Source organism: Azolla caroliniana, unplaced genomic scaffold (genome assembly GCF_043228905.1).
Source record: "Azolla caroliniana isolate FFs.n. ecotype wild unplaced genomic scaffold, voAzoCaro1.0.p SCAF_2, whole genome shotgun sequence".
In the NCBI taxonomy this organism is placed as follows: Eukaryota; Viridiplantae; Streptophyta; class Polypodiopsida; order Salviniales; family Salviniaceae; genus Azolla; species Azolla caroliniana.
Window position 1 is genome coordinate 5,648,209 of NW_028230437.1, and position 8,424 is coordinate 5,656,632.

An 8,424-nucleotide genomic window follows, 5' to 3' on the forward strand; every position below is an offset into this window, starting at 1 on the left:
ACATTTGAATCTTCGATTAGGTTGAATCGGCTTCGGCTTTGGATGGCCGGTATTGTTTCTTTTGGCGTCGACTTTTTTGTGGCAATTTCGGTTCCTCCCCCTCAAGCCTGTGATGAAGGCTTGTCGTGCGAAATCGGCTGACTGCTTTCACCCATCGTGGGTTACAAGCCACTTTTGTAAAGCTCTTGGGCTCTTGTTCGGCCGCTACCTTCATCACGAAAGCGTAATGATGGGCCATATACTCGTTGTAGCCGAGCCGAGCGACGGGATTCTTCTCTCTAGAAGAGCGTCAAAGTTTTTTGCTCGCCAATGTGAGCGCCTTCTTTACTTCGGGTGTACGCATGATGGGTACACTGACCTCATTGTCTAGTGAGGGAGCCAACACATCTGAATCATTGTCGTCGGGGTGGTCGACTTCGTATTCGGGCATCTTATCTTTGCCTTTGTCCAAGTTCGTACTTGGCCGTGACGTGCTTGGGTCGCGTGGGGGCTCAAGTGGCCCATTAGGCCTTGCCATAATCGGGCTTTCTTCGAACATATGTTCGAAGCGATCTCCATCTTCTACCTCTTGTTCGGCGGATTCCGGGTCAAGCGGAGTTGGAGTCGAAGTTGTCTCTAGTGCATACCAGGATGTAGACTCGTCGAAGACTACATTTCGACTTACCCAAACCGCGCAGGTAGAAGGGTTGTAGCACTTGTATGCCTTCTTCTCGGACGAGTATCCTATGAGGATACATTCCTCCGACTTCGCGTCGGGCTTCTGTCAATTTTCGTTCGGGATGCGTACATTTGCAATCCTTTCGAACACCATGAGGTGCAACAAGATCGGCTTCTTTCTGATGAGGAGCTTGTATGTGTTGGGAAACAGGTCCCTCCGGATGGGAAGTGAGAAGAATAGTGTTGATGAGCAAACTCAGCCGAGGCCGATCGGCCTCGGCCGAAACCGGATGTGGAGTACCCGGCTACGGAAGACCCGGTGAGAACTGGATGACGAGTACCCGTCAAGAGCCGGATGGTGAAGGCCCGGTGAGAAGTGCTCACCGGATGAAGGGACATATTCGTAAATATGTTTTCTGAGAGTCCATCGGGGCTATATTTGTAAATAGCCGAAAAGTCATATTAGTATAAATATGACTTAGGGCAAACTTAGTGGTATTGCAGTTGTCATTTCTTGTTGGTGCAAGATTTGAGTGCGTAACTGTGTACACACACAGAGAGAGAGAGAGAGAGAGAAAGAGAGAGAGAGAGAGAGAGAGAGGAAGAGGTCGTTGCCTCTGTTGTAACCGCCGCCTGTGGCAAAGATAGCAAGCTCGAGGTCATTGCCTCGGTGCTTTACTATTGTACATTGTGATATAGTGATAGTTTGCAGTTTGTGGGCTGCCGTGGTTTTTCCCTAGTTTGGGTTTTCCACGTTAACATCTTGTGTACTCTTCTCTTCACTGTGTCGTGCGTACCTTACCCGTTTTCTGTGTTTGATCCTAGACTTGGTTGTGGCCAAGCGTTGTGCTTAGGGAGCGTGTATTCATGTCAGTATGGAGTTAGCTCATGCACTCCATTAGTGGTGCACCGGTTCATGAGATAGTCGGCCATGGATGCTGCGTCGGCCCAATAGAAGTTCGGCATGTGCTTCTCATGCATCATGGTGCGTGCTACCTCGAGTATTTGCTGAATCTTCCTTTTGGCTACTCCATTTTGTTGGGGTGTGTGTCGGCATTCGAATTCTCTCCGAATGCCGTCACTTTGGAGGTAGGAGATGAATTCGTCGAAGAAGTACTCCTTCCCTCCATCCGATTGTAGGCATTGAATGTGCCGACCGGTTTCTTTTTCGACTTGCCCCTTGAGCTTTTGGAAGTGGGAGAACACTTCGCTTTTCTTCTTCATCGGGTAGATCCACGCGTAGCGCAAGTAGTCGCCGATGAAGGTTACATAGTATCGGCATCCGCCGATCGTCGGCATTTGAGCCGGTCCCCATACATCTGAGTATATGATGTCGAGGAGGCCTTTGCTCGCATGGCTCTCCTTCGGGAATGGGAGTCGATGTTGTTTGCTGAGTTGACACGCTTCGCATACTCGGTCGACTCATTTCGACTTGAATGCCGGAAGTCCGATGACAACTCCCTTGGTTTGCATGGCTCGAAGCCGTTGGAGGTTTATGTGGCCGATTCTCTTGTGCCATAACTCGATGCTTGTCTCGGTTTTGAGGCCTTTGACATACATGGCCGATTTCACCTTGTTCGAATCGAGGATGAACATGCGACCGTCTCTCCGTCCCTTGGATATGAGTCGGCCATCTTTCTCGATGAAACAAACTTCGTTATTGAAGCGGACTTGCATGCCTTGCTCCACGATTGGGCCAACCGAGACCAAATTCTTCGTTATTGTGGGCACGTGCAAGACATTCTTGATGCAAGTTTGCTCACCTTCTTTCTCGAATGGGACATTGCCGATGTGCCGAATGGGATGTGTGGTGTCGTCTCTTGTCTCTATGAAGTCGGGTCGATCCGGTGTACGCAAGTCATTGAACCACTCTTTGTGGGATGTCATGTGATATGAGGCGCCGGAATCGACGAACCACACGTCTTCCGAATTGGAGGTGCTTGCGGAGTCGGAGGCTGTCATAGAGTTCGCTCTATGCCTCATTACGAATTGTCCTCCGTAGTCGTCGTATTCGGAGTTGGTGGCGTAGTTTGTGAGTTGTCGACTTGTTGAAGCCGACTCACTTCTCTTTTTCTGACACTCCGCCTCGTAGTGACCGATTTTACCGCAATAATTGCAAGTTGCGGGTCTCGTTTGCCGACCATGTTCGGCGTGGAAGCTCCCCCTTCTTCCGAAGGTTCCTTGATGGCTTCCGTTGTCGTGCCTTTCGGTGCCGGATCGTTTGCGTGAGTCGGGTGGGAACCCCTGAGGTTTTGGACTAGGAGAAAGAAGAATATGAGATAATGTTAGTTAGGAAAAGATTGCAAGAAGAAGATATGAAAATCGTGAATCCCACGAGTATGTGTATTAATTGATACTTAGATTGTAAGAGAGAAATAGATGGCAAAATCGTGAATCCCACGAATATTTTATATTAATCAAACCTTATAAAAATCAACAACCATGTACATCTTTTCTCTGTTCGTTATATAGTGATGGAAGAGACTAAACATTGCATCATATTCTTTCCTAAAGTGTTCATGCACACTAGATGTGCATGAGTTTCCTTTTTCAACCATGCTTTTTTATTTCCTAAATATAGTGCTCATGCACACTAGATGTGCACGAGTAATTGGCTTGCGTTTTTCTTCTGAATAAAGTTTTCACGCACTCTAAAAGTGCATGATTTACTTTTTTGTAAAAATAGGCATAAATATAACTATGATATCTATTACATCTATATTTAGATCACTTATGATAAGTTAGTACAATGGTAAAGTTTGGGTTTGTTTACATGGAGGTATAGGGTTTGAATCTTGCCCTATGCATCTAACAATATTTTTAATATTTTCTTTTATTTATTTATGCGTACTTAATCCGGATATATATATATATATATATATTTATTTACATATTTCACGTAGTGTGTGAATTACACTACGACACTCACCCCCTCCGAACCCGCACATCCTCCGGTATGTGCCGAAGTTCTCGATGCTTGTTATTCGCCTTCATCAGTAGCACTCTCCAATTCTCCCCTTATGTTGATTATCAATTGTAGTCCACTTTCTTCACTTTCTGCAACATCGCGATCTTTGTCCGATTGTTCCTTGTTGTCGGTCTTGTCTAAGCTTACATAAGGTTCTTCGTTAGTCCGCTTCTTGAACATCTTCACTCGTTTCCCCGCTATAGGCACCCGTAGTACTGTTCCATCCAACTCGCATAGTCGGTAAGTTCCGTTGTCGAAAACTTTCTGAACCTCGTATGGCCCGAACCACCTTTTAGCAAACTTCCATATCGTTGTATGTTGATGATCTAAACTACTGTCATAGACAATCACCCAATCTCCTTCTTCAATCTTCCGTGGTCGTAGTTGATGCTTTGTGTCGAATCGACTTTTGTTCCATAATCGCGCTTCCTGTTGTTGGCGTGTTGCTTCTGCTATGTCTTCTAGTCTTCCCTCTAGTTGTCGTATCCGGACCGCTAGCAGTTCTTCCCGACTCATTTCTTCCTTCCATAGTAGCACTGTCCATGTTGCAATTGCAATTTTTGTCTACATTACCGGTGCTTGTCCGGTCATAAGTTCGGTTGGCATATAACTGGTCACGAAACTATGCGTCGTGTGATCCGCCCATAGTGCATATGGAAGCATCTACGGCCAATACTTCACCCTTCCATCGCATGCTTTTGCAAGTGCTTTGACGATCATTGGACTATGTCCTTGTTCGACCTTCCCGTTGGCTTCCAGATTGTATGCCGTGGTTAGTGTTAACTGTACTCCATGTCTTACGAAGAATTCCCTAGCTTTATCAGTGTCAAGTTCTCCCCGATCCGCAATCACTTGTCTAAAGTACCCGTACCTGCAGAACACTTCTTCCAAGAGAAATTGGCATACCGCGGAACATGTTTTCCTCCGTAGTGCCCGTCCTTCTACTTGGTTTGTTAGATCTTCCCGAGCTAACACCAAGTACTTCTTTTGTTTGATCCCGGTTGGCATGGCCACAATGTCGACCATCCATTTGAAGTTGATTGTCGGTGAGAATGTCGGATGTAATTCATCTCGGTGTTGAACTCCGGAGTAGATTTGACATTTCTCACAGCTTTCCGTGAACTCCGCTACATTTTTGTACATATTCTTCCACCAATATTTTTGTTTGATCTTCACAAATGTTGCCCATGTTCCCCGATGTCCAGCCCAATCAGATTCGTGAAATTCGGACATTATCCGGTTTTGTTGCTCTTTTGTTCCGACTACCTGTAGTGGTATACCTTTCGGTCTTTTCGGCTTCCTCCAGATTAATCCGTTGTTCAAGAAAAACTTTTGGATTTGCCGCTTCTTACTTTGGATCTCAACTCTCTTTTCTTTATTACCCGATGATTCCTCGATTTCTTGTGGCACTTTCCCGATCAACAAACTTTCTCCCTCGTATTCTTCTTCCCGGAATTCTCGGATTACGTTCACCCGGCATATGTGCTCCGAAGTAAAGTAGTTTTCGGAAACTTCTTCATTATCGGATTCGGCTATGTCGTCTCCGAACTGTGCCCTTGATAACATATCCGCTACCACGTTGTCTTTTCCGAAGATGTGTCATATCTCCGGATTAAGTGACTTTACATATGCAATCCATCTGAGCATAGCCACATCCGGTATCGTGCAACACTGCATCATCCCGGGTATCGGAAGACAATTCATTTCAATCACCACTTCGGCTCCAATCAAGTAATCTCGATCTGATTTTATTGCCAACACGACTCCCCATAATTCTCTTTTAACTTGTGCATACTTGCGTTGCCTTTCATTGAGAACCTTTGCTCCGAATCGGATCGGATATCGTGAACCATCCAAATTGGCTTGATTGATGACCCATCTGATCCCGGTTGGACTTGTATCAACCGTTACTATAATCGGTCGGTCATAGTTCGGCTTCTTAAGTGCTTCTACCCTCTGTAGTGATTTCTTGAGCTTCTTCACGGCTTTGCTTTGGTATGTTCCGGTTTCCATTCAAACTTCTTTCCCTTCTGCAACAAGTGATAGAGTGGGTCCGCAATGTGTGCATAGTGCGGAATCCATATGTGGTAGAATGCACATGCCCCAAGAAATCTACGGACTTCGGATTGTGACTCGCATATTTCTTTCATAGCTTGAATCGCATCGATCTTGACTGGCAACGGTCTTCGGTTGTAGGGCCCACATAGATGTCCGACTACCAATATCTCTTCTTGTCTGAATGCCGATTTCTCTCCGGAGAGTGTTAGGTGCACATCTTCTAACTTCCGTAACACTTTCTCGCAATCACGAATATGGTCGACTACGAACTTTCAGCATCCTCGATCATCCATAGTCTCATCTTTTTCTTCCACCGCACATCCTTTTATCGGAATGTCATCTAGGAATGGCATCGTTATCTTTGGAATGCAGACCTGAAGCACCTTGTTCATCGCATTCATCATATGTGCGTCCGAGTTTGTCGCGCCTTATGGTAGCGTGCACATCTGGACCAATCCTATCGGTGTTTGCATGGTAGTGATGTCTCGGCTCTCCACGACTAGTTGGAATTGGTCATACCTGGAGTATAGGTCTCCGATGGAGTATATCGCACGACCGACAAACGCTTCCGCAAATTCGTTCACTATCGGATCGACTCTGGAGTTCCGGATCGTGACCTTGTTCACCAGTTGCAAATCTTGAATAAATCGGAGTGACCCATTGTTCTTCAGAACCATAAACCATCAATTTGAGTATGGAGTGTTGGATGGCTCTAGAATCCCCATCGCCACCTTCTCCTTGAGCAAGTCAATGATTTTCAGAATAAGTGCCCGTGGCACCAGAATCGTCTTCAGGTTCCACGACACATGATCAATTGTGAGGATCACCATCGGTTCCACTATCTTCGGGTCAACACACCCTATCTCTTTCGATGTGAATGCAAATGCTATTCCATGCTGCTCCAACATCTCACGAAACTGTTCTTCTTCATTTTGTGAGAGGAACCCACCTCCACCGATCCAAAGTTTCTTCCCGGTCTCATCCGTGAAGGCATGTCTGACATCCACGGACTTCCGAAGTGTAAGATCTCCCAAGACTTCTTTCCTCTTTTGTTCACTATCGGCGGGCAGCGGTCCCGTGACCGGTTTCACCTTCTTTTCCACGGTCTTATATTTCGTAAATACCATTGCTTCTTCTTTGCGGAGTGCATCCGGACCCATTTTCGCAATGATCTCATACATCTCGGCCGATTCCACTAGAACTACCCGGTCTCCCTGCCTATTCTCTTCTGCTAGTTCTTCAAGCCATTGTAGCGTGCTCCCGTAGAACACTTCTTCGACTACTCCCACGATTTCTTCGTCTTCTTTTATTATTGATGCAAACCGTAACTCATCTTGCACCTTTCGGAATTCTTTCTTCATTACTCCGGTTACGACTGTGTATGTAGATGCTCCATCCAAACCGATTCGTACTTGGTTTGCTCCGAGAGTTTTCTTCCTGTGTGGGGTATCAGGGCTTCTCGGATTATTACTTCCCCACTCCATAATAGTCCACTTTAAAAATCCATTTTTGTTTGGGACAAGAGCTCTCTCTTGTTCCTTTCGTGATTTGATGGCACGGTTAGGAATTGGACAGTTTTCCCTCCGCTTTGGCTCTGAATTCGTACAAAAGCTGCTCCACTATCGAGGACCTTTGTCTCCATTCGTGAAGCCGTGATAAAGGGTTTTCTAAGGATCACGGAGTGTGAGACCTCATCTTGCACGAAGAAATTTTGGTCAATCTCCACATCTCCGATCTTTACCGTCACATCCGAACAAGCCACAAATAAATCTTCCGTTGTTTTAGTGGCTGCCCGGATCTTCCATCCATGATTAGTGTTAATAGGCCACTTCCCCTTTCGGTAGAACTCCTTGGACATCAAATTGATCTCCGATCCGTGATCAATCAATGCTATTACGGGCTCCTTGATGTTTCCGATTTGGACCAGAGTCTCCGTAGTTGCGCATGCCTAGTGTGGCCTTGTGTAGTGGGAGTTCGGAATTTCATCCTCCATTTCGGTGTCAATCATTAGAACGGTATTTGCATTCACCCTTGGAGCATTTTCCTCCGTATTTTGTCTTTTCTCTTCACGAGATCCACAAGAAGATCATGGAACTCCTTCTTCGCTATTCCGAGTAATTCCCAAAGCGAAAAATCTACTTGACTATCGGGGATTCTCTCCTCGAACACCTTTTTTAAGTCCATTCGTTGCTCGATGTCCGAAGCAAGTTTGAATGCCGGAATTGTTTTTCCTTTCCCCTTCCCTTCGGAGTTCCAGCTCTCCGGCATCTTTGATGGTCCGACCGCATGATCCGTGTGCCGTCGTTTCTCATTTACATACACCTCATGTAATTGGCATAGGGCCTACACGCTATTCTTATCGACGGGGCGCTCCCATCTCGTAGCTTCTCGGATGCCTTCTGGGGTGCTTCGGATTTCATTAGAGTCAGTTTTCTCATGGTTTTCTAGCACTTCCGGCCAAAAAGATGTCTTTGCTCTAGATGTCTCACCCACACATATCCCCGCGGTTGTCACATAATTGCTTTTCGCCGCTATTTCCTCCTCTAGGACCTTCTTCATGCCGCCTTTTCGGAAGTTCAGTCGAAGTGGCTTCTGAGAGTCCATCGAATGAATCTGATTTCCCTCGTAGTAGATAAGGTCCCGTCGTAGCGCCTCCTTGTGCTCGTCGCAATCCCTCCGATCATGTTCGGTGCTATCGCACCATATGCATCAACGGTCCATATACTTCGAACTTGTGGGAC